This window comes from Dasypus novemcinctus, chromosome 23 (genome assembly GCF_030445035.2).
Source record: "Dasypus novemcinctus isolate mDasNov1 chromosome 23, mDasNov1.1.hap2, whole genome shotgun sequence".
In the NCBI taxonomy this organism is placed as follows: domain Eukaryota; kingdom Metazoa; phylum Chordata; class Mammalia; order Cingulata; family Dasypodidae; genus Dasypus; species Dasypus novemcinctus.
Window position 1 is genome coordinate 24680786 of NC_080695.1, and position 6097 is coordinate 24686882.

The following is a 6097-nucleotide window of genomic DNA, read 5'->3' on the forward strand; positions in this document are numbered from 1 at the left end:
GTCATACACATCAGAAATCACTTGGATATTTTTAAATCAAACATGTATTTGTAGTTTCTAAAATGTTGAGCCACAGACCACTTTCTTGTGATACATATTTGTATAACAATGAAAATGAAAGAGAAAAAATCACTGCTATCCTATCAAAGGAATGTTTCCTTTTCTAACATTCTTTTGAAATATACATATTCCAATTCTTACATCTCAACCAAAGTGACAATGTAGTAAACATACTGTTTTCTTTTGTTTTTTTCCCATCCCCCCCAGTTGTCTGCCCTCTGTGTCCATTCGCTGTGTGTTCTTCTATGACCACTTCTATCCTTATCAGCGACACCAGGAATCTGTGTTTCTTTTTGTTGCAACATCTTGTGTCAGCTCTCCGTGTGTGCGGCACCATTCTTGGGCAGGCTGCACTTTCTTTAGGATCTCCTTATGGGGTGCACTTCTTGCGTGTAGGGCTCCCCCATGCGGGGGACATCCCTGTGTGGCATGGCACTCCTTGCGTGCATCAGCACTGTGCATGGGCCATCTCCACATGGATCAAGGAGGCCTGGGGTTTGAACCGTGGACCTCCCATGTGGTAGGCAGATGCCCCATCCATTGGGCCAAGTCCACTTCCCAATACACTGATTTTTCCCCATCACATCCCCCAGACTACCTGTTAGAAGCTCTTATTTGGATATCTCCAGTGCTTCCTGTATTGTTTTTTGTTTGTTTTGTTTTCTCCCTTCTACATTTGAGACAGCACCTCTTGCCCTTTGGCTTATGATTATATCTCAGGCAAGAGAAATGGGACCTCTTGCACAGAGACCATTTTGGTTCATTCAGGTCAATGGGAAGATCTGCAGGGGAAGTTTCCCTCTTGGCTTTGACCTTAGAGTGTGTCTTTTTCTTTTACATTTCTGCTTTCTCCTCTTTTGGTGCTCCTGAGGTGATGTCACTGTGATCATAGTAATTATTATAGATGCATTCGCTCTGTTCTGTTTCTCTATCGCCAGGATCTTTCTCTCTCTCTTTTTGAGAATGGTTTCAGTACTTCATTGCATCATATTTTGTTTTATTTTTATTTTTCTTAGCAATAAACCCCTTCCCCCCTCCGTTATTATCTCTTATTATTGACATCTCCTACTATGGGTTTCTCAGCTTGAATGACGGTCTCATTCTTCAACTTCTCTTGGCTGGTTTTGCCACTGCTGCCAATGGCTGGTCTCTTGATGTGCCTCTTGACTGCCCACTGCCAGGGTCCACTCCTCATTCGGCTCACAGCTGAATCTGTCATTGTCCAATTCCTGACTCCAAATCAGGGCTCCCAAAAATGAATATAAAACTCTCCTCTTTTGCATTTTGTTCAAGGAGCACATTGAATACAGTTGACTCTCCAATGTTTAGAAAATAGATAGATAGATGGATAGATAGATGGATAGATAGATAAAATGATACAGTAATTGTGGGAAAATATTAAAATTGGTGGATCTGAGTATGCAAGTGGAAAAGTTGGAGTTTTACTCTGGGTTTTGTTTTGTTTTTTATTAGAGAAGTTGTAGGATTACAGAAATATCACAGAAGAAACACAGAGTTCCCATATACCCACCTCTCACACCACAGTTTTCCCTCTTAACACTGCATTAGTGTGGTGCCTTTGTTACACTTGATGAAAGATTATTATAATTGTACTGTTACTCTAGTCCATTGTTTACATTAACGTTCACTATGTTGTATAGTTTTATGGTTTTAAAATTTCTTTACTTTGGTAAAATAGGGAGACAACCTAAAATTTCCCCCTTTAACCACCTTCCAACATACAAGTCAGTGTTGTTAATTATATTCACAATTTTGGTGTAACATCATCACCATCCATTACCAAAACTTTTCTATCACCACAAACAGAAAGTCTATACTAATGAAGAATTAACTCCCCATTGTCATACCCCACCCATACCCCGGCCACCTGTATTCTAGTTTCTGCTGTGATTAATTTGCACATTCCAATTATGTCATATCAGTGAGATCAAACAACATTTATCCTTTTCTGTTTGGCTTGTTTCACTCAAGATGATGCCTTCAAGGTTCATCCATGTTGTCACATGGGTCAGGACTTCATTCCTTTGCATGCTGAATACTTTTCCATGGTTTGTGTATCCCATTTTATTTGCCCATTCATCTGTTGATGGGTACAGTTACATCTGTCTTTTGGCAAACGTGACTTGCCAAAAGACACCAGGATGCAAATATCTGTTCAAGTCCCTGCTTTCAATTCTTTTGAGTATATACCTAGAAACAGGATTGCCGAACCATATAGGAATTCTATACTTAACTTTCTGAGAAATTGCTGAACTTTTCCACAGTGGTTACATGATTTTACATTCCCACCAAAAATGAACTAAGCTTCCTATTTCTCCACATCCTGAGTTGTTTGTCTTTTTGTTGTTGAGTAGGATTTCTTAATACAGTCTGAATAGTAAACCCGTATCAGGTATGTAGTTCCCAAATATTTTTTCCCATGCTGTAGGTTTTCATTTTGCTTTCATGATGAAGTCCTTGAAACAAAGAATTTACTTTTGATGATGTCCCATTTCTCTATTTTTCCCTTTGTTGTTCATGCTTTCGGTATAAAATTTAAAAAACCAGTGCCGAACATAAGGACCTGAAGATACTTCCCTACATTTTTGGTAGGAGTTTTATAGTTTTCATTCTTATATTTAGGTCTTGATCTATTTTGAGTTAATTTTAGTATGTGGTGGGAGTTAGGGGTTCACTTTCATTCTTTTCCATATGGCTATCCAGTTTTCCCAGCACCATTTGTTGAAGAAACAATTATTTCCCAATTGAGTGGACTTGGCACCCCTTTCAAAAACCAGTTGGTCATAGATGTCAGGGTTTATTTCTGCACTCTCAAAATGATTCCATTCATCTCTACATCTGTCCTTGTGCCAGTACCATGCTGTCTTTTAAAATATATATATATTTTTGGGAAGCGGACTTGCCCAATGGATAGGCTGTCTGCCTACTACATGGGAGGTCCACGGTTCAAACCCCGGGCCTCCTTGACCTGTGTGGAGCTGGCCCCTTGCACAGTGCTGATGCATGCAAGGAGTGCTGTGCCACACAGGGTGTCCCCCACATAGGGGAGCCCCATGCACAAGGAGTGCACCCCGTATTGAGAGCTCCAGCGTGAAAGAAAGTGCAGCCTGCCCAAGAATGGTGCCACACACATGGAGAGCTGACGCAACAAGATGATGCAACAACAAAAAAAGAAACACAGATTCTGGTGCCACTGATAAGGATAGAAGTGGTCACAGAAGAACACACAGCAAATGGACACAGAGAGCAGACAACTCAGGGGTGGGGGGGGAAGGGAAGGGGAGAAAAATAAATAAACCTTTAAAATATATTTTTTAAGTTTATTTTTAAAAGATACTTAAATTACATAAAATGTTACCTTACAAAATATAAGGGATTCCCATGTGTCCCACTCCCCACACCTCCCATGTTTCCCCACATTAACAAATTCTTTCATTAGTGTGATACATTCATTGCAATTGATCAACACATTTTGGAGCATTGCCACACAGCATGGATTATACTTGACATTGTACTTTACACTCTCTTCCACTCCACTCTGTAGGTTATAGCGGGATACATAATGGCCTGTATCTGTCTTGGCAATGTCATTCAGGACAATTCCAAGTCCTGAAAATGCTCCCATATTACAACTCTTTTTCCCTCTGACTTCAGTGCCTCCAGTAGCCACTGTCCCCATGTCAATGATAGAATTTCTTCCATTGCTAGACTCCTAATAATTCTATAGTAGAATACCAGTAAGTCCACTCTAGTACATATTTTATTCTCCAATCCTGAGGATTCTGGAATGGTGATGTCCACTCCACCTCTAAGTGAGAGGGGGCTCAATCCCCTATGGCTAAAATGGATGGGACTCTCTTGACTACAGTTGTAGACTCTCTTGGTTCCTTGGTGTGGTAGCTGTCCTCACTTCGTTAGTTGTCCTGCATTGCTGGAAACTGAGGCATAGTGGTCTCACAAAGAGAGATGTGCTGTTTCCATGGCTATGCTTTTAACATAGGAATGCAGCAATTAAGCCTTTTGGGTCAACAGGACAAAGCTGTCTGGGGCAGGGAGAAATATGAGGAAACACACTTTGCAGTTTGAAAGGAATACTAAATCTTTGTACTCTGAGATACGTTCTTTAATTTATGAGTATTGTTAATGTGTAGCTACACTACTTGTGCTCACAATAACTTGAATATATATAATGCCACTTGGAGATAATAAAGTTGTCTGAGGAGTCTCTACTTGCAGACCCCCTGGTCCCAGCTCTCTCTCTGTCTTTCTCTGTTTCCTTCTCCTTTTTCTCTTTCTTTCATTCCCAGTATGCTTCAGGCCCAAATCACCAACACTGCATGAGTCCAATGAATGGGAGAATAGGTGTTGCAACTCCACTGAGGCTCAGGTCCCAGCTGGCACATGGACAGCCCAGAGATTCAAGTCTCTTGGACATGTACCTACAAATGCCAGAGCAAACTATGGGTTCAATAAAAGAAACAGAAGAGGCATGTGTTGAGAAGTCTCATCTGAGTCCAACTCTGTCACCCTCGGGAGCACAAGCTTCAAAGTAGGGCCCACTGGCAAGGCACCAGACTCTGGAGATATCTGCCATGACCATAGAACCTGACCCAAGCATGGCCAATCAGTTTCTTTAACCAAGAAACTGTCCCTCTGGGCTCTTGGCAACGTGGGGTGTGCGGTGGCCACTTTCCTCCACATGTGCAGAAGAATAAGGAAAGGTGGGCTAGAGAGAGAGTGAAATGGGAGAATAAAGTAGAGAAGTAGGGCAGGGATGGATGAAAAATGGCCTGTGGGTCAAAATCCTCCTCCCTCCTGCTTGTGTAAATAAAGTTGTATTAGACTGTGGCCATGCCCACTTGTTTCTGGATTGCCCTGCTGTGCTCACACCACCCTGGCAGGACTGGGTAGAAATGACAGGAGCCATGAGGATTGTAGAGCCACACACAGGCACTACTGGTCCTTAGCTAAACACGTGCACATCCCGCTCCTGGGGGACTGCCGGCCCCATCGGCCACTGTGCTTGTCAGTGCCTTTCCAATAATTCACTTCAGATGCTTGAGCCAACTTGAATGGCTTTTCCCATTTATTAATATAAACCAACAGCCCCTGTATCAGACAGACCCCATTAACCGCACACATCAGCCTTGTAGGGGCAAATGCTGAGAATTCACTAGAACTCCAGGGGAAAAAACACAACATTTCTTGAGGGATTTAAATGGCAACTTGGCAAAACAAAAACTGAACCCATATTAGCAGGTAGGAGACAGGTGTTAGATTTCCCACAAATGTATCTCTGCATATGTATGAGGTCGTCCAATCAGCCCCCAAGAGGAAAAGTGGCAAATACTGAGGGTGCAGTTTGTAAAGAAAAAAGGGGTGGAGTGTTTTATTTAAAACGTCCAACCGCTCTACAAATTAAATAAACACAAGATTAAAACGTAACGCTTCATCCTTATCAAAATGGAAAACGCATTTAAGGGAAAGGCCGAGGGACAGGACCCCCAGGCAGAGAGGCAGCAGGGACCAGAACATGGCAGGGCACCCCCTGGGAGTGTAAGTCGGCCCCGTCTTTCTGAAACATGCCGTAGATGTGGGGATCCAGGGCCACAAAACAAAGAGGGCCGCGGAATTGAAAACGCCAAACTCTGCTTCTAACGACTGATCATGAAGTACCGACGGCTGTGCTGAAAGCTGTGCTTGCTTGGCTCTCAGCTCTCACCACGACCTCCGTGCCAGAGGCTCAGGCCAGGGAAGAGCCTTCATCCAGCCGTACCACATGCACACATGTGCATGACACACTCATGCACACTCACTCATACCATGCCTGTGCACCACACATACCATGCCTGTGCACCACACATGAGCATGGCACACACAAACCACATGTGAACATGGCACCTGCATGTGTGCACGCACATGCTACATGAGAAAGTGCCTCACATGCATATACACAGGTCACCCGTGAACAACGCACACATGCCATGCATGGACAAGGTGCACATGCATGTGCACA